This window comes from Phocoena phocoena, chromosome 21 (assembly GCF_963924675.1).
Source record: "Phocoena phocoena chromosome 21, mPhoPho1.1, whole genome shotgun sequence".
Taxonomy (NCBI): domain Eukaryota; kingdom Metazoa; phylum Chordata; class Mammalia; order Artiodactyla; family Phocoenidae; genus Phocoena; species Phocoena phocoena.
In genome coordinates, this window is record NC_089239.1 from 27,266,314 (window position 1) to 27,291,148 (window position 24,835).

At 37.5% G+C, this 24,835-nt stretch overlaps 1 protein-coding gene and 1 non-coding gene across 2 annotated transcripts in view; one reads left to right on the plus strand and one right to left on the minus strand.

Annotated features, from left to right (window-relative positions):
* Nucleotides 1-24,835, minus strand: part of CSMD1 (CUB and Sushi multiple domains 1) — a 1,433,388-nt gene that overhangs the window by 551,220 nt on the left and 857,333 nt on the right. The window lies entirely within an intron of this gene.
* Nucleotides 1,824-1,925, plus strand: LOC136141946 (U6 spliceosomal RNA). The gene has a single exon (XR_010657804.1). It is a non-coding gene; the product is annotated as a U6 spliceosomal RNA (small nuclear RNA).

Sequence of the window (24,835 nt, forward strand, 5' to 3'; positions counted from 1 at the left end):
GAGTCCACTTTTATTTGTCTGGCAGCAGGAATGAAGGAAAGAGAGAGAGAAGGCCTAGTGTCCACAGGACTGTGGGTGGCGAGGGCCAGAGCCAGCAGCGCCCTTGGGAGAGGAGGGGGAGGGGAGCTGAGCTAGATCAGCCGACAACCTTGTACCCTAAACACGGAGAAAGGGGTAAGTGACAAAGACCTTTAAAAAGAATAAAGAAGGCTTTCTCCAAGAGCATAAGTGTTGACACTATCGGCAGACACAGGAAATTCAGAGAAGAGAACATATTTGTCAAAGGTGAGGCTCAGACATTCAGTCTGGGAGAAGCCAAGTCTGACTTTACTATGAGACCCTTAAGCAGATGTTTTCTGGAAGCAGTTATGGGACATGTGGCTAAGACTCCACAGAGAGGATGGGATTCAGACATGTCTTTCATAGCCATTGAGACAAAAGCTTTGTTTAAACTTCACTGACGCTGATTGTTAAGTCTCCAGCAATCAGATGGGTCAGCGAATCAAAGTTTATATCTCAAAATTAAAACGTCTGTCTTTATATAAAGAAAGGTTTTCCGCTCCAGTTCCATGTCAATCACATAATCAATTCTCCTCCCAAACCCTGTTAGTTGGACAAAATGGAAACTGGTAAGAAAGCACAGATGACTTAGTATTACTCATGTGTAGGATTTGTAAAATATCTTATGGGAATCATGTTGATGGTGGGTCAACAGCACTGACTTTTTCCTATGAGGAAAAATCAAGTAGGGTAAGAAATATGGATTTTCACCTGCCTTGTATTATTTTATTGGTCACTATACCATTTCAATGAAAACGGAAAAATCAGGACCATGATCTCTCTTTGCCATTATATGAAGAATGGCTGAATCTTCAGCTCATCACAGTGTTGAGTACAGATTTCTAATTAAGATGTCCAGATTCACACTGAAAATACGGAGCACATTCTAGCACCATTAGAAATATCCACAAAGCTACGGAGAGAGTCAGGATTAAAGCTGGCAAGAGTGCGTCATGAAGGCAACACACCATACGCTCTGAAGACTAAATTTCCACAAAAATACTTTATTTTATCAGGATTTTGGCTATCTATGCATCAAAGAATTCAATGTATTTTTTTTTTTTTTTTTTTTTTTGCGGTACGCGGGCCTCTCACTGTTGTGGCCTCTCCCGTTGTGGAGCACAGGCTCCGGACGTGCAGGCTCAGCGGCCATGGGTCACGGGCCCAGCCGCTCCGCGGCATGTGGGATCTTCCCGGACTGGGGCACGAACCCGTGTCCCCTGCCTCGGCAGGCGGACTCTCAACCACTGTGCCACCAGGGAAGCCCTATCCAACTTAATTGTAATCAAATAATTGACTCAGCGGGGTTCTAAATAACGCCTGGGTAAAATACTGAAAAAATGCACTAAATAGGATAAACACAAAGTCAAGTCTCAGGGTGTGTAGAACCAAGGCTACAGATCTTACCTAAAATGAATTAAAGTAAGCTCTAAAGTACAGCGAGGTATTTATCTAAGGCAGCAGCATGAAATCTGAAATGTCCCTCAGAGCAACCCTAGAAATGGTTTGAAGATTAGACAGAGATTCTGCTTCTCACTCATTTATGAATTCAGTGTTAGGTTTCCGAGGGTTTGCTTTTTTGTCTTTGTTTTATCCAACATACTGGAAAGCGCTCCTGCTTCTATTCCTTATGCTTCTTTCTTTAGCATCATTCTATTCACCCCTCTCTCTCAAGCTCATGAAAACTGATGTGAAGGATATGCCTCAAAACCCATTAAATGATGTCAATGTAAATATCTGTCTATTTAAAAGTACATGTTGGTGCTCCTTCAGTAATGCAGACGCTGAAATTCAAATGACAGAGAAGGTTAGTAGGTAGCCCGCAGAAGGATGACTTGCAAATTCACGAAGCATTCGATATTTTTGTCAAATATATTTCAACAAAAATAAAGTGCATATTCAATAGAATATCTGTTGAGAGAATGAATAGATGTCCAGGTGAATAAACTTACTGGAAATTCTAAGCCGCCAGTTTCCTCTAGGGAAAATGGAAGTAACCACAGCACCCTCCCTACCTCATGGCAAATTTTCTGTGATGCCAAGGAGGTGTAGGCATGAAAACTTTTTGTAAAATCTCAGGTATGATCTAGTTACTCCATGAACATTTTAGGGATCATAACTGGCAGTAATAATCAGCTTTTAAAACTCTCTTAGAATTTTTATTTCATCAGATTGAATAGTTCAAATTTTTATAAAATTCTAGTTTTATGATCCTTTGTTTGTATCTAGTATTTTTCTCAAGACATAGTAAAGTACTGATTTTTTTTTAAAGCAAAAACTGACTCACTCACATTTTCCTAAAATTGTATCAGGTGCTTTACTTAAAAGGAATGTGTTTCAATCAGGCCAGGCCCAGGTCAAGTGCTGAAGGCTGTGAAAATAGCGCAGGCAACCTGTTGTCCTCTATATGCCCTCTTTTTAGTTTATTCTCATTTCTTAGCGAACCATGGCCCTTCCTGTCAGGAACAATAACCTGCTCATAAATGAACTGAAAATAATGCAGTGACGACAGTAAGCATTATTATTATTATTACTATTTTTTTTGTTTTTGCATTTCAACCTAAAAGATGGGGCTTGGGAAGATAAATAGCTTTACACAGAGGACTAGATTTTAAACCATGGTTTCAACAAAGTAAGAGCAGTAGAGAAGAGACCATTTGCTGCATCAGCCTTTGTCCAAACCTCACCATATACACACCATTGTCTAACAATGTTGGATTGATCTCCTGCACCTCAGAAGATGAAGCTTGCCATTTTAAATGGGTTGCTGTGACACATTGCTAGTTTGTACAGGATGCTGTATTCCAACCTTGGGCATTCACAAAGCATTCCGACTATTATTTTCTGGTGTTTTTGAAATCATAAAGTTTTGTTTTATATATATTCAACGAAGTTTTCAGCTTGTATAAATGATTTCATCCTTTTCTTATGGTACCAATCACACCAGAAAGTTTATGATGATACATTTTTAGTTTCATTGTATTTTCAATGAGAATGAAACTATAATAATTCAACAACAAAAACACAATTGGTTAAATAAAACCTGAAGAAAAAAAAAGAAAGAAAACTTTTTCATTACTTTCTAAGCATATTATTCCAAAAGGGTTGAGGTAGCTTTAGAGGCTATTCAAATATCTTTTTTTTTCAAGTCTTGTCATCTAGAATAAAATTTTTCTAAGGACAAGGTTTCTTACAATGTTTGTAGAAATTGGCAGAAAAGAGCCTGATGTGTTCATAAGATTTTCATAACGTTCGTAAGATTTTAAAAATCCAAACTTTATATATAAACCAAAGGATTCCAAACCATAACTCAAGAAACAGACGGAGAATCTTAAGGTCTTCCCAATAGCTCTTGGACCCAAGGACTGACCAATAATTATCTTCCCCATTTTAAATGTCATGTGTGTCAACACTTAGAATATGCTCCTACATCTGGTTACCACATCTCACAAGGAATAAGAAAACTTCAGTTTGGGAGACCAATGTTAAATACTCAGGAAATTCACAAGACAATTGCTAAATATAGTCATTATAAGTGATTAAATTATGTAAACAAAATTAAAACAATTATATTAAAAATAGAGGTAGTAACTATTCAGATCACATAAATTCCTAATTATTTTACTGTATTTCGCATTTCTCTGCACTCATGAGGTATCTGTCTGGTGGAAATATTAAACAAGAGAGGACTACTGCACATCTCTTCCCAATGCCATGTCCAGTGACACTATGTGGATAGCCAGGAATTGGTCAACATGGAAAAGTTTAGACCAAGTAGATTAGAAAATGCTATAAATTGAGCTGTTCGCCCCAGAGAACTGGTTGTGAACCATTTATCAGCACACCACTGAGATGATCTAGAGAAAGAGATCTAGAGAAAGCTCCCACTCCATTTCCATAATCAACACTGCCTTTTCTGTGGCGGTGCTCATATGTGCATGTCAGCATTCTTCTAAACTGGGGGGGCATTTCAACACAGTGTCAAGGGTTATTTTAAGTTGAAAGAAAAATAAAATATTTTTAAAGCACTTTTTTGAATATCGTTTTTGTGCCTTGTCTTTCTTCTACTGAAAACATTTTCATACTTTAATACCTATAATTATTTTATGAGGTTGTCATCCTTTTTCCTCATGTGGAAACTGAGACAAAGAAGTTTAATAATTTACCAAGGCCCTACAACGAGTAAATTAGATTCACACCCAGGACTTCAGACTTCCAATTTTTTTTTTTTCAAATAAATTATATCTGCTGTGCTTAGCTTGATATCAAAATATTTTGCCCCAAGTTTTAAGATGTAAAGGATATTCATTAGTTTTAAGCTAGCAGTTTGCTTATTTTTATTTGATGCTATTTACTGACTTAAAATGTGACAGTATTAAGATACTATGTTTTAGAAAATTTAGAAAAATGTACAGTTTTGGTTTCATATAAGCAAAAACCATGACCTAATCTCATGTGGACACATTCAAATTAATAGGTTAAAGCCACATGTATAAAGTTTATTCTATTTAAATTTAATGACGGCTTATTATAAATATGGAAATAAGCAACTTTATATATTTTTCTTCTGAATGACTCTCTAATACTTAACATTCTTATTTAGATGTAGATTTTGGAATTTTTCCTTTCTTGCCAAATGATGTGCATATATTCTAGCTTCTTTACATGCCATCTGAAATCAAGACGGCACTATCCTATTCCTTTATTTTGATCTCTTTTGAACCCAGTTTCAGATAATGACATATAAGGTAAATATAGTCAGAACATTACTGCAGCTGGGCAGACTCACCCTCATTCTGAATGACACAGATCATATTCCAAACTGGCTCTAGGATTCCCATCAAAGCATTTATTATATTCATCCTTGCTACATATTTTACGCAGTCCCATATTCTTTATTTGGATTCATAGCAATGTGGAGAAGAACTTGGCCAAATTTTACCCTTAAACTATCTTTGGATAAAGTGCAGTAAGCAAGGTCATTTCGGAACCAACAATTCTAGATTTGGACAAAACTTCACTTAAAAAGATCAGCATCGTGGGAATGTAAATTGGTGCAGCTGCAACAGAAAAAAACAGTATGGAGGTTCCTCGAAAATATAAAAATAGAGCCACATGATCCAGCAATCCCAATTCTGGGTTCATATCCAAAGGAAATAAAATCGCTATCTTGAATAAATCTGCACTCCCATGTTCACTGCAGCATTATTCACAAGAACCAGGACATGGAAACGAATGGATAAAGAAAATGTGAGGGTGTAACGTGCAGCATGGTGACTGTAGTTAATAACACTGTATTGTGTATTTGAAAGTTGCTAAGAGAGTAGATCTTTAAAGTTCTCATCACAAAAATAGTGGTAATTTTGTGAGGTGATGGAGGTGTTAACTAACATTATTGTGGGAATCATTTTGCAATAAACGCTTGCATCAAATCATCACCTCGCACACTTTAAACTTATACAACATTATGTGTCAATTACATCTCAATAAATCTGGGAAAAAGAGAAGGATCAACATAATTCAAGCCTGCTTTTTGAAGTAAAAACAAGAGACCTATTCATTATAAATTAATTTACTAGGTTCATTATAGAAACTATGTGGGTGGATTTTGGAAGCCAGTATTTTGATGACATTTTTTACAGGGACATTTAAGTTGACTGATAAAATCTGATTCCAAGCTTGCTAAGTGAAGCCATTATTCTTATTTTCTACCTAAAAGAGTGGCTACAAAATAAAGTTGTCTCAGGGCCAGTTTCACTCACTATGTTGAATTTAATGACTCAGCAGTCTAATTGTCCTTTCCACAGTAGAAATCCCTTAAAACTGTTTTACACATCATTACATTATCATTTGATGCTAAGCTTGGGCTTGTTTCTATAAAATCAGGGTGTGGCTCATCCATCTGAGTTCTGGGTTTCATGGATAATGACAGTGGCTTGGAATACTCTCTGGAAAAGCACTAGTAGAAGATCTGTCTTTCACAGGTAGCAGTGTGACCTCAGGGAAGGGCCTCAAAGTCCCTAAACTTGGTTTTACTTTTGCAAAATGGGAGGTGAGACCACATAAATTACTAGATCAGCTTCTGGCCTGGTTCCTTCTATTTGGTGGTCTAGCGAGGAATTTCTAAAGGAAGTGTCTTTTCCATATCCTTGTATAAATTTATTCAAATGTATGAAAAGGAGTGTAATTGTTGAAATGTGGGTGAGGGGATAAAGAATTATAATGAAGCACATTACAATATAAAATATCCATTATGAATCTAATAAAATACAGGATCCCATTCATATTTAAAGCTATGACTGCAAATGTGACCTAATCATGCTTCTCTCCTTGAAGTACCTGTGCAGTGTTGGGGACCTTATATCCTGGTGTGCCCGGGAATTGTCCCAATTTAGAACTCCTGTTGTTGTGTCCAGCTTAGCATTTATACCAGACCAAAAAGAGTCCCAGTTTGGACAATCAAGTATATGGTTACCCTGTATATGGCAGATGAAGAAACTGTCACCAGCTGTCCCCTGTTCATAGGCTGGATAAGACTGGAGAGAGCAAATGTCTAACTTCTCTACTATCACAGGGTAGCCATATCTAAAGGGAAATCAATTCTGTTTCTAATTTAAGTCTATGAAGCTTAATTTACCTTTCAAATAAATTATGAAAGTAGGGACATTATTGAGAAAGCTATAAAAATTGAGGCTTATTTATAATAGGCAATTGTTTCCATTTTTATTTTCTTGCAGATATTCTCTGTGTAAACGCTATTTTTCTTCTGGCTTAAACAGACTGGTTTCTTAGGTAACCCTTTGAGGAGTTCAGCCAGTACGCAGAATTGTTTACCTGCTAGTTTGCTGTGAAAGCCACATGCTGGGCTGGTGGCACCTTCAGCCCTGCCACTCTAATTAATGGCTGATGGCCTTTGGAAACAAACAGCTATTTGAAAAACAGCAGGGCCCTGAGTTACGGTAAAGCCCAACCTGTAAAAACACTTGACCTCTGCTTCACTTAAGACTCTCCCAGAGAGGAAGAGATGGGAGTGGTTTTGGAAGTCCATCTTGGTCCTCCATCCGCCAGGACTGGGGTTTCCATTACCATGGTGATGAGAGATCACTGCACCCTGGAGTCAGTTTCATTCCCCACCTTCTACTAATCCCTGTTCCTCCTTTTCTGTTTGTTCTCCTTGCTTATCTAAACTTTAAAACTTCTACCTTTTATATCTCAAAACTTTTAGTATAACCCAAATGGATTTCCTTGCTCACTGAATCTGCTTCTTGCTGTTTATAAAGATGTTCAGTGTGCTGGAACCACTGAACATTGAATCCGTTGAACTGTTTTGAAGTATTTACAGCACCTTTATATTGAGATATAATAAAAGGACATGAAAATGCCAGGCACAAATTGAGCACAATAAATACTTGTTATATGAATAAGTCGGTGAACACAATAGTACGTTTTTATCCAAAATCACAAATATTGTCTCTTTTATTTTGAAATGGAATATAACAGAAATGTAAAGCACTAATTTTAAATGTGGTAAGCCTTAAAATTCATTTTTTAAAATGCCATTAGAAAGATTGATCATCCAGTGATATTTATAAAAAAAGGGATAATGTATTGTAGAGAGGTATTTGGCATTCAGATATCAGACCTGGGATCTACTACAGGAACCTGAGTACGTTACCAGCCTTAGTTCTTTAATGTAAAATGGGCACAGTAATCCCTGCTTAGAAGGACTGTAAAAATTACTCTTTGTAATATGTGTAAAACTTCCTTACAATGCATGTGACTAATAAATATTAGCACCTATTTATAATTATTATATGCAAAATGAAATATTGGTTAAAAAAACTGCTTGAGAAAAATTAATTCTAGATTTCCCAGTGAACCGAAAACTAGTGTACACTCCTGCAAGATTTCTCTAGGCCACTCAGAATTTCTCTTTCCTCTTCAATTTAATTTAAAAAAATTACATTTTAAAAGTTCTGGGTGAAACTGTAGCATGATGCAAATTCTGACATGCTGTAAAGAATGAAGATTACTATAAGGCTACAGTCATCAAGCCATTGTGATACTGCTAAAATAGACAAATAGAGGAATAGAACAGAATAGAAAGCCTAGAAATAGACCCAAACAAATATTACAGTCAACTGATCTTTGTTTGACAAAGAAGCAAAGGCAATACAATGGAGAAAGACTGACTTTTCCACAGAGGGTGCTGGAATAAATGGACACCCACATGCAAAATAATTAATCTAAACAGATTTCACATTCTTCACAAAATTTACTTAAAATGGACCATAGACCTCACTGTAAAGTGCAAAACTATACAACTCTTAGAAAGTAACAGGAAACAATCTAAATGACCTTGAGTTTGGCAATGAATTTTTAAATACAGCAGCAAAAGAATAATATGTAAAAAATTGAGAAGTTGGACTTCATTAAAATTAAAAAGTTCTGCTCTGTGACATGTCAAGAGCATAAGAAACGGAGCCACATATGGGAAGAAAATATTTGCAAATGGCACATCTGATAAAGAACTATTATCAAAACATACAAAGAACTCTTAAAACTCAACTATAAGAAAACAAAAAACTCAAGTGAAATGGGTGAAAGACCTAGACAGACACCTCACCAAAGAAAATATACAGAGGACAAACAGGCATATGGAAAGATGCTCCACATCATAAGTCATCAGGGGAATGCAAATTAAACAAGATACCACTATACACCTATTAAAATGGTAAAAATCCAAAACACTGACAACACCAAATGCTGGCGAGGGTGTGGAGCAACGGGAACTCTCATCAATGCTGGTGGGAATGCAAAATGGTGCAGCCACTTTGGGAGACACTTTGGTGGTGTCTTAAAAAAACTAAACATACTTTTATCATATGACCCAGCAGTCATGATCCTTGGTGTTTACCCAAAGGAGCTGAAAGCTTATGTTCACACAAAAACCTGCACATGGATGTTTATAGAAGCTTTATTCATAATTATGAAAACTTAAAAGTAATGAGGATGCTATAAAATGTCAACAGTAGGTACTGACCCACACTATACATAATATTTTACATTGTGGGGCTGTGGCTAAATGGAGTTCTTGCATTAGGAAACAAAATGATAATAAACTTAGAACACAAATCTCAAATTTGCTAGCTTTGGGCAAAATACTGGAAAGCACTTGGCACTGCATGTGGGTAAATCATTACAATTGTGTTGAGGGGTTTTCCACTAGGGGAGCAGCCCAGTGGTTGTCTAAGTCAGCGAGGGGACATGTTCCAAATAGGTTTTTTGTAATCAAACACCTGTAAGTTAACTACCATTTGCAACATTCAATATTAACTAGACTTGATTTAAGGTTATCCCATGATAACATCACTGCCACTCTCAAAATATTACTTTATTTGCTTTTGTTAAGAGATGATCACTTGGTTTAAAATAGGTATGAGGCAGTTATAGTGATTTAAAAGAAGACTAAAGAGAGTATGTAACTTGAACACTGTCAGAAGGAATTTGAATCTATAACTTATGTGGCTTCAAGATCAAGCACTTTCCATTGTGGAAACACACTCTGAGGTTATCTTCAATTCATTGTTCTTTCATTTCTCTGGGATAGTCGTCTTCACTAAGTTTATGAGATGGGATGCCTGGGTTCCAATCTCATTATTAGTAGAGGCGTAACTTACAATTTTCATCAGACCTCAAATCAACTTTGCAATTCATTATGCTACTCGCTGAGAGAGGTATGATGAGTAATTGCTACATATGGTGGCTCCCATTTTAGCTATTTATTATCTGAACATTGTACTAAATTGTTTCTCCTTACTTTAAATGTTTACACCCTTTACATTTCAATGCCCAGGGGCAAAATTCCGCACAGCCTGCCTCTGAGACTTCACCAACATCACCGTGATTTTACATCCTCACTCACCTCTAGGCATGGGCTCCCACATCCCCAAAGGGAGAGATTCAGATCAAATGCTCTTTATGGAGCTTGTCAGCTCAAATATACCTAATTTGACCCAGAGCTGCCCGACATTTACACTCGAATAAAGATTCCTTAGAATGAACTTTCTCGAGGAAAACATGGGGAGTCTGACTGATGTCCATATGCCTTCTACTGTCAGATACTCTGATCCCTGTGGACCCAAATATGTATCGCAAAAATAATGTAGCTAGATATTAGTATCTTTTCTTTGGAAAAATTTGAATATTCTGATGGTGCTGTGGTTTTTATATCTTAAACTATGTGCTCTCGTTTTCCATGTGATTAACTTGAATATACCTTCTTTATCAATAAAATATAATAAATATTAATATTGATAAACTCTAAAGAAGGTTTACAATATTAAAATTCTCGATGATCAGATACCCATTTATTGTATATGTAAACTATGATAGGTAGATAAATAGATGGCATATCAATAGATAGGTAGATGACCTATAGATAGATGATAGATGACATAGAGATACATGATAGTAGATAGCAGATAGACAGATAAATGAGATATATATAGATAATAGATATTGATAGATATAGTAACCCACTCTGTGCCAGGTACCATGCTATGATGAGTAAAATTGAGCAGGCAGTCAAGAAATCAATACTACTTAACAAATGTTTATTATGTGACAGGCATATTATGTTCTGGGTATACAGCCAAGTACAAGGTAAGGCCTCTTATCAAAGAGCTTATATTCTAGGAGAAAAAGAAAAACAGTTAAGTAAATGTTTTCAAATTATTGACAGAAGATATATAAATGATAAGACCAGGATAATGTGGAACATTATTTTTCTTAAGATTGTGAAGTGAGCTAACTCAGCGAGGGTGTTTAGGGAAGGGACTTTTGAGGACTTGACATTGTAATTATCAGCTGAATGCTGAGAAGAAGGCAGCTTCATGAAGTTTCATTCATTCATTTATTCGCTCAACATATATACTGACTAACCAGTAAGTCCCCAGCACAGTTTACGTGAACATAACATTAAAGCCTCCATCCTCATTCTCATTTTTGTGAAAGAAACAATAAATGAAATAATATATATGTATACATAATAACTATATACATAGTTATTAAATAATGAAAAGAGATAAAGAGAAAAATAAAACACGAAGGGGATCAGAAAGTGTGTGTGTGCGCGCTTGTGTGTACATGCATGTACGCAGCTGCATGTGTGTTGGTATGCATGCACGGATGCGTACGTGTGTGCTTGTATGCATGCACATGTGTGCACGTGTGCTTATATGTGTACGCATGAGTGTGTGTGCATGCATGTCTGTGTATGCATGCAAGAGTGTGTGTGTGTGTGTGTGTGTGTGTGTGTGTGCCTGCATGTGTATGTGGTTGTTGCTGAAGTGTAGGGTAATGATACTGCAGAAGCAGAGAGGGGCCGGCTCACAGAGAGTCTTTAGGACATTGTCAAAAAGTAGACTTACAGGTGCAACAAACCTTTGAAGGCTTTAAAACATGGGCAAAAGCCTAACGCAGTGAAAATTGTAGTGCTGTAATGCAGAATCTGCAAATTAATGTCCTTTACCAAAAACACTTGATGCCCAATAAGAAATGCTGAGTTAACCAAAAAAAAAGGAATCACTCAAATTGCCTCATATGCTAAGCTTCATTTTAACAAAATACACTCCAATTAATCCTCTTAATAAAGTGAATATTAATATAAAAATCAAGAGAAACACAAGTTGGGCTTTGTATTATGGTAATTAGAGCTTACCACAGATACAGAAGTGAACATTAATATGGTATCTATTCATTTGTTTTCCAGCAGATAAAAGAAAATTATTATTTTGAATGATGATAGTATTGGAGAAAAATGATCATATATTTTATAAGAACAACCAGAGAAGAGATTTTTAGTTTGTCATTTTCATTGCTAAAAGGAGCAAAAAACAGGAATGAAGTTATTCCTTCAACTAAAGCAAGTTTAAATATGTCACTGTGATGTAAATAGCATGTAATGTAAAACTAATATTGGGTCAAAACATGTCATAAATGACTTTTATATGGATTCTAGAAAACTGTGCCTGAAAGTAAGATGGCAGTTTGGTTCACTGGAATGATAGATTACAGACAGCTAAACCTCATTCTTAGCATACACGATACCTGATAAACTGGATGCAAATGATAGATCAATCAGCAAATACTTCTACAATTCATAATAGGATTCTCTTTTCCGTTCACAGAAATTACCACTGTATTCTTTACATGATACATTCACCTAATGCAATTAATATTCTTCTAATTCTTTCCTGTCTTTTAAAGAATAACACATGAATTAGCCCTTATAAAAAAGTACGCCTAACTATAGGGGATCATTTTTTCCAATGTCAGAAACCTACAAAGTCTTGTGGAATACTTTTCATATGTACATCTGCACAAAAAAGCTGTAAAGATTTTCTTGGGTTTGCGGGGTGGAGAATTTCTTACATAGTCATTAGTAAACTTGGATTTTTACTTAAAGCTATGATTTTCCAGATATATAATGAAAGTATCTTGCTTGGATGTCACATGGTTCATACTACTTTATATGCCTTTCAAACTGACAGTTCAACCTATGAAACAGGTTATTTAAACAAGCAAATTGAATTCCCTCCAAAGTATTCTAATAATAATTGCAATACACAGTGCTCACAAAATATGTTGCTTTCCATTTCCAAAGCACTTTACTAATTATCCAATTTGTTAATCTTAGCTTATCTCCTTGACTTTCCACATATTTTCACATATCTTAAAACATAACTTCTTCTTTTCTGGCATAAACTACTACCTAGAAATTCTCTCCATCTGCTTCCTCTTTATGAAAATAATGTAAATTCACTGAACCCAAGGGATATGACCAAATAAGTACTATACCAAATATAAAATCATTTGCTGTAATTAAATTATCTAATTTAATCCAATTAGTGCAGCAATTAATTTGCATAGATTAGTAAGAAAACTGGTGAACACTTCTGAAGTTAAAACATCACTGTTGAAGATGGCAGCGTGAGAATACACCGTATCCGCATCTCCCGACAACTAGGGAACCTGCTGGCTGCTGGTGGGGGACCCTGATGCCCAAGAAGATGGGAGGAACCCCCAAGTGAACCGGTAGGATGTGGGGGGACAGAGCGGGGAGGAGAAGTGGAGGCCAGACAGGATCAAAGCCCCTGAGGCCAGGGAGATCAGGAGATATAGGCAGGAAGTGCCCTCCAGGAGGAGCAGGAGAGGAGAGGAGGGTGACTGCCCCGACCACTCGGACATGGGGAGCCTGCTGAGCTCCCAAGCTGGTCCCCTGCCCTCCAAAGCCCCCTCCAGGCCGCGTGGGTCCTTGGGAGCATAGGAGGGAGGCTGGGGAGATCAGGAGAGCCAGGAGGGAGGAGCCAGCTGGGAGGGGCGGGAGAGGAGCAGAGGATGTCTGCCCCACCCACTTGGGCCCAGGCAGCCTGCTGAGCTCCGAGGCACCCCCTCCCCTGGGCCACATTGGTCCTGGGGGCATAGGAAGGAGGCTGAGGGGAGTTCAGGAGAGGCAGGCAGGAGGGGCCCTCCAGGAGGAACAGGTGAGGAGTGGAGGGCATTTGCCCCACCCACTTGGGCCTGGGGAGCCTGCTGAGCTTCCAGGACAGTCCCCTGTCCTCCAAAGCCCCCTCCAGGCTGCGTGGGTCCTGGGGGCATAGGAAGGAGGTGGAGGGGAGAACAGGAGAGGCAAGCGGAAGGGGCCCTCCCAGACCGGAGGAGCAGGAGAGGAGAGGAGGACATTTGCCCCACCCACTGGAGGCCAGGAAGCCTGCTGGGCTCCCAGGTGAGGTCCCCTGCTCTCTGAGACCAGGGATGGGGGGCATGCCTGGGCCCCTTTGTTCCTTGAGCTTAAGCCCCACTGCCCACAGCCCACAGGGGCCTTTTCCAGCCCTGTGGGTCCTAAGCATAGGCCCCGCCCACCACCCAAACCTCACCACTGCTTAGGCCCTGCCCTCCACAGGCAAGGCCTTTTCCCCATTGTTTTTTTCTTTCTTTCTTTTTTTTCTCTTGTCCCTCCTCCTCTTTTTTACTAGTGTGGTACTGATGTATCTTCTGGTTGTTGATTCATCTATATTTTTATTTTTATATTCTTTCTAATATCTGTTACTTTCCTAGTCTAATTTTATTTTTTGCTTTGTTATTGTTCTCTTTTATTTTTTTTTGCCACCCCACATGGCTTGCGGGATCTTGGTTCACGAGCCGAGGGTTGGGCCGAAGCTCCTGTGGTGGGAGGTCCATGTCAGAACCACTGGACTAACATAGAACCTCAGACCCCTTTGGAGTGAGGTCTCACAGAGGTCTTCATCTCAGCACCAAGACCCAGCTCTACTCAACAGCCTACAAACTCCAGTGTTGGAAGCCTCAGGCCAAACAACCAGTAAGACAGGAACACAATACCACTCATAAAAAAAAAAAAAGAAAGAAAATGAGATGGCCAAAAAAAAATGCCACAGATGAAGGAGCAACGTAAAAACCTACAAGACCAAATAAATGAAGAAGAAACAGGCAATCTAACTGAAAAAGAATTCAGAGTAATGATAGTAAAGATGATCCAGAATCTCAGAAATAGAATGGAGGCACAGATTGAGAAAATACAAGGAATGTTTAACAAAGATCTAGAAGAACTAAAGAACAAACAGAGATGAACAACATGATAACTGAAATGAAAAATACCCTAGAAGGAATCAATAACAGAATAACTGAGGCAGAAGAACAAATAAGTGAGCTGGAAGAAAAAATGGTGGATAAAAATGGCAAGGAGCAGAATAAAGAAAAAAAGAATGAAAAGAATTGAAGACAATCTCATAAAACTCTGGGATAACACTAAATGCACCAACATTCGAATTATAGGGGTTCCAGAAGAAGAAGAGAAGAAGAGAGGGTCTGAGAAAATAATTGAAGAGATTACAGTTGAAAACTTCCCTAACATGGGAAAGGGAATAGTCAGCCAAGTCCAGGAAGCACAGCGAGTCCCATACAGAATAAACCCTAGGAAAAACACCAAGACACATATCAATCAAGCTAACAAAAGTTAAATTCAAAGAAAAAACATTAAAATCAGCAAGGGAAAAAACAAAAAATAACATATAAAGGAATCCCCATAAGGTTATCAGCTGATTTTTCAGCAGAAACTCTGCAGACCAGAAGGGAGTGGCAGGATACACTTGAAATGATAAAAGAGAAAAACCTACAACCAAGATTATTCTACCCAGCAAGGATCTCATTCAGATTTGATGGAGAAATCAAAAGCTTTTCAGAAAAGCAAAAGCTAAGAGAATACAGCACCACCAAACCAGCTTTACAACAAATGCTACAGAAACTTCTCTAGGTGGGAAACACAAGAGAAGGAAAAGACCCACAAAAACAAACCCAAAACAATTAAGAAAATGGTAATAGGAAAATACATATCGATAATAACCTTCAATGTAAATGGATTAAATGCCCCAACCAAAAGACACAGCCTGGCTGAATGGACACAAAAACAAGACCCATATATATGCTGTCTACAAGAGACCCACTTCAGACCTAAGGACACATACAGACTGAAGGTGAAGGGATGGAAAAAGATATTCCATGCAAATGGAAATCCAAAGAAAGTGGGAGCAGCAATACTCATATCAGATAACATATACTTTAAAATAAAGACTACTACAAGAGACAAAGAAGGACACTACATAATGATCAACGATCAATCCAAGAAGAAGATATAACAATTATAAATGTTTATGCACCCAACATAGGAGCACCTCAGTACATAAGGCAAATGCTAACAACCATGAAAGGAGAAATCGACAGTAACACAATAACAGTAGGGAACTTTAATACGCCACTTACACCAATGGACAGATCATCCAAACAGAAAATAAATAAGGAAACACAAGCTTTAAATGACACAACAGACCAGATAGATTTAATTAATATTTATAGAACACTCCACCCCAAAGTGGCAGAATACACTCTCTTCTCAAGTGCACATGGAACATTCTCCAGGAAAGATCACATTTTGGGTCACAAATCAAGCCTCAGAAAATTTAAGAAAATTGAAATCGTATCAAGCATCTTTTCTGAACACAACACTATGAGACTGGAAATCAATTACAGGAGAAAAACTGTAAAAAACACAAATACATGGAGGCTAAACAGTGTGCTACTAAATAACCAAGAGATCACTGAAGAAATCGAAGAAGAAATAAAAAATACATAGAAACAAATGACAACAGAAACATGATGACCCAAAACCTATGGGATGCAGCAAAAGCAGTTCTAAGAGGAAACTGTAGAGCAATTCAATCTCACCTCAAGAAACAAGAAAATCTCAAATAAACAATCTAACCCTACGATTAAAACAACTAGAGAAAGAAGAACAAAGAAAACCCGAAGTCAGTAGAAGGAAAGAAATCATAAAAATCAGAGTAGAAATAAATGAAACAGAAATGAAGAAAACAATAGCAAAGATCAATAAAACTAAAAGCTGGTTCTTTGAGAAGGTAAACCAAATTGATAAACCCTTAGCCAGACTCATCAAGAAAAAAAGGGAGAGGATGCAAATCAATAAATGAAATGAAAAGAAATGAAAAAGGAGAACTCACAATTGACACCCACAGCAATACAAAGGATTATAAGAGACTACTACAAACAACTATATGCCAATAAGATGGACAACCACAAAGAAAAGGACAAATTCTTGGAAAGGTACAATTTTCCAAGACTGACCAGGAAGAATTAGAAAATATAAACAGACCTATCACAAGTAATGAAATTGAAACCATAATTTAAAATCTTCCAACAAACAATAGTCCAGGACCAGATGGCTTCACAGGCAAATTCTATCAAACATTTAGAAAAGAGCTAACACAAATGCTTCTCAAACTCTTCCAAAAAATTGCAGAGGGAGAAACACTCCCAAATTCATTCTATGAAGCCACCATCACCCTGATACCAAAATGAGAAAAAGATATCACAAAAAAAGAAAATTACAGACCAATATCCCTGATGAACATAGATGCAAAATTCCTGAACAAAAAACTAGCGAACAGAATCCAACAACTCTTTAAAAGGATCATACACCATGATGAAATGGGATTTATCACAGGGATGCAAGGATTCTTCAATATATGCAAATCAATGTGATACACCACATTAACAAATTAAGGAATAAAAACCATATGATCATCTCAGTAGATGCAGAAAAAGCTTTTGACAAAACTCAACACCCATTTATGATAAAAACTCTCCAGAAAATGGGCAAAGAGAGAAATTACCTCAACATAATAAAGGCCATATATGAGAAACCTACAGCAAGCATCATACTCAATGGTGAAAAACTGAAGCATTTCCACTAAGATCAGGAACAAGACAAGGATGTCTACTCTCGCCACTCTTATTCAACATAGTTTTGAAAGTCCTAACCACAGCAATCAGAGAAGAAAAAGAAATAAAAGGAATCCAAATTGGAAAAGAAGAAGTAAAACTATCACTGTTGGCAGATGACATGGTACTATACATAGAAAATCCTAAAGATGCTACCAGAAAACTACTAGTACTAATCAATGAATATGGTAAGGTTGCAGGATACGAAGTTAATGCACAGAAATCTCTGGCATACCTATACACCAACAATGAAAACTCAGAAAGAGAAATTAAGGAAACAATCCCATTTACCATCGCAACAAAAAGAATAAAATACCTAGGAATAAACCTGCCTAAGGAGGCTAAAGACTTGTACTCAGAAAACTGTAAAATACTGATGAAAGGACTCATAGATGACGTAAACAGATGGAGAAGTATACAATGTTCTTGGATTGGAAGAATCAATACTGTGAAAATAACCATACTACCCAAAGCAATCTACACATTCAATGCAATCCCTAACAAACTACCAATGGCATTCTTCACAGAATTAGAACAAAAAATTTCACAATTTGTATGGAAACAAATTGTGAAACATGGAAGACCACAAACAGTCAAAGCAATCTTGAGAAAGACAACTGGAGTAGGAGGAATCATGCGCCCCGATTTCAAACTACACCACAAAGCTACAGTAATCAAGATAGTATGGGACTGGCATAAAAACAGAAATATAGATCAATGGTACAGGACAGAATGCCCAGAGATAAACCCACACACATATGGTCACCTAATTAACGACAAGGGAGGCAAGAACATACAATGGAGAAAGGACAGCCTCTTCAACAAGTGGTGCTGGGAAAACTGGACAGCTACATGTAAAACAATGAAATTAGAACACTCCCTAACACCATACACAAAAGTAAACTCAAAATGGATTAAAGACCTAAATGTAAGGCCAGACACTATAAAACTCTTAGAGGAAAACATAGGCAGGACACTCTATGACATAAATCACAGCAAGATCCTTTTTGACCCACCTCCTAGAGAAATGGAAACAAAAACAAAAATAAACAAATGGGACCTAATGAAACTTAAAAGCTTTTGCACAGCAAAGGAAACCATAAACAAGACAAAAAGACAACCCTCAGAATGGGAGAAAATATTTGCAAACAAAGCAACTGACAAAGGATTAATCTCCAAAATATGCAAGCAGCTCATGCAGTTCAATATCAAAAAAACAAACAACCCAATTAAAAAAATGGGTAGAAGACCTAAATAGACATTTCACCAAGGAAGACATACAGATGGCCAAGAGGCACATGAAAAGATGCCCAACATCACTTATCATTAGAGGAATGCAAATCAAAACTACAATGAGGTAACACCTCACACCAGTCAGAATGGCCATCATCAAAAAATCTACAAACAAATAAATGCTGGAGAAGGTGCTGGAAAAGGGAACCCCCTTGCACTGTTAGTGGGAATGTAAATTGATACAACCACTATGGAAAACAGTATGGAGGTTCCTTAAAAAACTAAAAATAGAACTACCATATGACCCAACAATTCCACTACTGGGCATATACCCTGAGAAAACCATAATTCAAAAAGAGACATGTACCACAATGTTCACTGGAGCACTATTTACAATAGCCAGGACATGGAGGCAACCTAAGTGTCCATCGACAGATGAATGCATAAAGAAGACGTGGCATATATATACAATGGAATATTACGCAGCCATAAAAAGAAATGAAATTGAATTATTTGCAGTGAGGTGGATGGACCTAGAGTCTGTCACACAGAGTGAAGTAAGTCAGAAAGAGAAAAACAAATACCAGATTCTAAAGCATACATATGGAATCTTAAAAAAAAATGGTACTGATGAACCTAGTTGCAGGGCAGGAATAAAGATGTAGGCATAGAGAATGGACTTGAGGACACGGGGTGGGAGGGTGAAGCTGGGGTGAAGCGAGAGTAGCATTGACATATATACAGTACCAAATGTAAAACAGTTAGCTAGTGGGAAGCAGCAGCATAGCACAGGGAGATCAGCTCGGTGCTTTGCAATGACCTAGAGGGGTGGGATAGGGAAGATGGGAGGGAGGCTCACGAAGGAAGGGATATGGGGACATATGTATGCATATGGCTGATTCACTTTGGTGTACAACAAAAACTAACACAGTATTGTGAAGCAATTACACTCCCATAAAGTTCTATTTTAAAAAATCATTGTTATGTATCTCTGATGATTTATATTAAGGCTATTCCATTTTGCATTCAAGACAGCAGAGTAAGTAAGGGAAACAAAATTGTCCATTATAAACCTAAAACTTTATGGCTAAACCAGAAATAAAAGGTTAAGAATTTTGAAAAAAAAAATAAGAATTTATAAAATGTTTCTTTATCATTTGCATTAATTAAATTTATTTCCATAATTTAAATTTAAATTCCCTTATATCACGATTTGTACAGCTCATTTGAATCCCCCTGAAAATGTCTATCAACCGTGGGATTATGAATGAGAACGTTTTATCAGTTTCTTTGCCCTCTATATACAGGCCACATAAACTGACAAGATTTAGGATTTAGGACCTGCAGGCTGTAAGCAGGTCATGGGGTTCTGGTCAATGGGGCTCACTCCACTTCTATTTAAGGCAGCCACCAGTCAGCTGTTCCTGTAGATATCATGCATGGCAGCAGGCCTGGTATTGCCAAGCCTTCCTGCTTTTAAAAGAAACTAGAATCTGTGTTCTCTACATGGAAGTCTATCAGCTAAAAAGGAGATTTGTTCTGCAAAAGGGCCTTTGAAGAGGATGAAAAGATAAGCTACAGACAGACAGAAAATATTTGCAAACCATATGTCCAACAAAAGATTAGTATCTAGACTATATAACAAACGCTCAAAACTCGACAGGAAAAAAATATATATATAGAAAATAGGCAAAATATGTAAACTAACAGTTCACTGGAGAAGATATACAAATAGCAAATGAGCACATAAAACAATGTTTAACATCATTAGCCATTAAGGAAATGCAACTTAAGACCATAATGAGATATCACCAGCTATTTATCAGAATGGCTCTTTTTTTTTTTTTTTTAAGTCTTAACACCAAATGCTGGAAAGGATGCTGAGAAATTGCATCACATGTATACTGTTTGTGGCAACATAAGGTGGTACAGCCACTCTGTAAATCTGTTTGGCAGTTTCTTATAAAACTAGACAAGCAATTATCATATGATCCACCAGTTACTCTCCCAGGCCTTTATCCAAGAGAAATGAAAACCCATGTTCATGGAAAACCGTTCATAGCACAAAGTTGATAGCAGTTTTGTTCTTAAGAGCCACAGACTGGAAACAAAACCAGTTTCTTTTAACAGACCAATAGCTGAACAGTGATACATCCCTGCCTTGGAAAACTCCATGGCAATGAAAAGGAACCAACTACTGATATACACAACCACTTGGATGGTTCACAAAGGAGTTGTGCTGAAGGAAAAAGCCAATCACCAAAGGTTACACAGGGTAAGGTTCCATGCATATGATATTCTTGAAATAACGAGCTGATAGAGTGTAGAAGAGCTGAGTGCTTGCCCGGTGGAGGTGGTGCAACTACCAGGAGGGCAGCACAGGGAGACTTGTGGTGATGGGGCTGCTCTGTGTCTTGATTGTGGTGGTGGTTTTAAGAATCCACACAGGTGATACAATTGTGTAGAACTACACACATGCACACACACACACACACGAGAGAGCATGTAAAATTGGTGAAATACTAAAAAAACTCTGTGGATTGTCCCAAAGTCACTTTTCCGGTTTTGAGATTATGCTATAGTTAGAGAAATCAGGTGATGGTCCAAGACCTCCTTGTAGATTTTACAATTTCCTGAAAATCTATGATCATTTCAAAATAACGTGGTATTTTTTGTTCTTGGTAAAAAGAGAAATTGCCAACTAAGTAAAAACCTTTGAAAGACAATGTAGAGGATACATGACAGGTGTGCCAGTCTTTAGAGGGTTACCTGTGATACAGGTAGGTGTGAGTTCACCACCCTCTCACCTGAATCGGAATGCTTCAAACAGCATCTTGTCGATGAGACTTCCCTGAATAACTGGAGGAAGATGGGCATTTCCCTCCTCCCTCAATCTAAACAGACAGGCAGCACCCATGCTTCTTACATTTTCTCTGTTACTGAACACACTAACTACTCACCTTAAAATCAACATAAATTATCAGCATTATCACTATTTGATCAACATCAGTTCATTTATCTCTGAATTTCTCCTTCAGTGAGGCAGCTTTATCCATCTGGGCAAACTGATTTCTCCCTGAAAGCTGAAAGTCAAGTTCAATTTTACAATTCTGTGATTCTAAAGGCACTCCAATGAAAGGACTTAATCTGAAAATATTTTCAGTGTTCTTACACCTTTAAAAATGTGTTTTAGGGCTTCCCTGGTGGCGCAGTGGTTGAGAGTCCGCCTGCCGATGCAGGGGACACGGGTTCCTGCCCTGGTCCAGGAAGATCCCACGTGCCACGGAGGGCTGGGTCCGTGAGCCATGGCTTCTGAGCCTGTGCTCTGCAACGGGAGAGGCCGCAACAGTGAGAGGCCCGCGTACCCCAAAAAAAAAAAAAAAAAAAAAAAAAAAGAAGTGTGTTTTAAATAAAATGATGAAGCTTAAGAGATGTGTATCTTTTCTGAATTCCCCTTGATGTTCTGAGTACTCCTTGATTTTTAACTCCCAACTCTTCTATCTATCTTTATATCAGGATGTATTAATTTAACTGGCCAACTTACCTTCCTTGTGTATAGAATGGAGGGCTTTAATTTAATTCATAAAGGAGTTACCATGATTAATTAGCTTAACCCTTAGAACTTCTGATTGAAGTTACTCACTAGCAAACATTTGACCATATAAGATAATTAAATTACAACGAAATAGCAAGTCCTTCTTCTAACTACTACTGGAATTATGTACCTGTACCAACACACAAACACCAATAGTCCCACAATTCTCTAGTTTCAGAGTTATTTTCACCCAATTATATGGGAAGATTAAGTTATTTTATAAAATTTGATTAAAATGTATGTGATATGTTGGGCTTCTAAAAAGTAAGTGATGGAAATGCTGATGTACACTGTTCTTTCAAGTCTACCGTAACCTGTAGGTTGTTTTCTGTTCACTGTTTGTAATAAAAGAATGCATTCTCCAGTCGTTTTGCAAAGTGAGTTTGTCCCTTCAGTTAATCGATTATGCTCTATAACTGTATGCTGAACCCATTTTAAAAGGATTTTACTTCCTACTAGGGTTACAGTACAATTGAACCATCTATAATCCAATCAAGCTATATCTTGTTTCACTTATTTTAATAATCCTTTTTTTCTAGTTACTTAAGAAATTATATCTGTAAATGGCGTGATAAATCATTGATGCACCACCTAGCCTTGCTTCTAGTTACCAGTGATGCCATTCTTCCCAATGTATCTAGACAGCAGTTCCCTTCCCAGCAAGATTTTCCATAGCATTTTAAAAGATATTTTAGCTCCTGCAGTGACAAAGGCCTATTTAGAAACTGCAAGCATAATTTACTTACCTGATTTATGAAGCAATTTGTACAATCTACTATATTCATGCTAGATGGGAATGGATCTTTGTTAAGAAAACAAGGATCTTTAACAACTGCAAAATTTCATATTGCTACATTTTATGACGGAACAAAGCAGATTGGGGCAATTATCCCTAGTGTTTTATTAAACCTTGATACAACTGTTAGAGGTTAATGGGGCTATATTTTTTCCACTAAGTCTGCTCTAAAGTAAGATCTAGAGCACTTAGTGCCAGAAATCCAGCACAGAGAATAGCAGACACGCCTTTTCCTGCAGCAGTTTTACAAATCACTCTAGTCTACTACCATTCAAATAAATCACCCATTAATAATAGAGCAATAAAGTCCTCTAAAAACCAAACCTGATGATGGGTGGCATTTCCAGCAATTTAGTAACAACCTTAGTGACTATAACAATATTAATATGAAACAAAATGTGGTGTGTTTTTTTGTAACTGGGTAAAGCAAATCCTGTTAATTTTTGAAGATTATTCAAGTGGGGATTCATGAAACCACAATATATCCAGTTACCCGGGAAAGTATGGTGTGATGAAAATGCCAGCTGGAAATTATTTCTGGAATAAAATTTCAGAGGTGGAAACCACACAAAGCATCATCGATGGCTGATGAGATTAAGGGACGTGGCATGACTTTTGTTCCCTGGATAGCCTATCTTAGAAGCCTTATTAATGGAGTCACTCAAGTTTCTTAATAGCCTCCCTCCATTCTCCTTCCCTCATCCCATCTCCCTCATGTCCACAGCCCTCTTCAAGCACCAAATCCGGGGTAGCACTTGGAGAATTGCAGGGCTGGCTTTCATTGCAGTTCTTCAAATGCCCTTTCTAAAAGCCAGCATGCCCTAGTCATCGATTCAGTAACAAATGGACTCATCCAGCAGTGGTAGAGAGGAAAATTAGTGTATTGTAGAATATTTTCTGACCTACCAGAGCACAGAATCTAGATTGACAATGAGATTTTATTGCCAAATGCCGTCACCTTGTGACAGAAATTTGAAAAAGATTAATTTCTCATGGTTTTAACGTTTCTTTTCATGCAGTGGGCATAATGATTCTAAGACTGTAGTACTTTATTGCAGTCGACCAGTTATTTAATTATTTGTGCCTTGTTCATATACTACATATAATTTTCATAATACGCATGATTTTCTCTTAACCACTGCCAAGCACATGTCTATAAATGAGAGGTTCAAGGAATTCAGTCATTGACGAGGTGTAATATAGAAAGTATGGTGTTTTGGCTTTCAAAGGACTTAATTTAATGTTGCTTTACATCTTCCCTGCGGATTCTGACTTTTTATGGGTTGATCCACTACTATTTTGAAAGCTAATAAATTTCTATTTTTACTCAATGCTCAATAAGGGTTGCTATCTTTATTGCAGCACTCATCTGATAAATATTTACATAACCTGAAATACCAGTAGACTGTAATTTCCTCTAGGGAAGGAACATATTTTGAACATCTCCATGACAGCTATTTGTCTTTCCTCAATGTGTGACTGGTGAATGCATGACTAAGATATGAAATACAAAGACCTAACTGAAGGAAAGTATGACATCACTTTGTCACACTTCTTCAGGCCACCACATAACTAGGAAACTCAGTCGTTCAATGGATAAATGTTTATTGAGCAACTGCTGTGTGCCTGAGACTCTGCTGAGTCCTTGGTAGATATCACTGAAGAGGGCAGACAAAAATATCTACCTTCAAAGAGACTGTATTCTAGTGGGGGGAGTGGAAGAGACGGGAAGTAAATAAGAATATATATATATATATTTATATATATATATACAC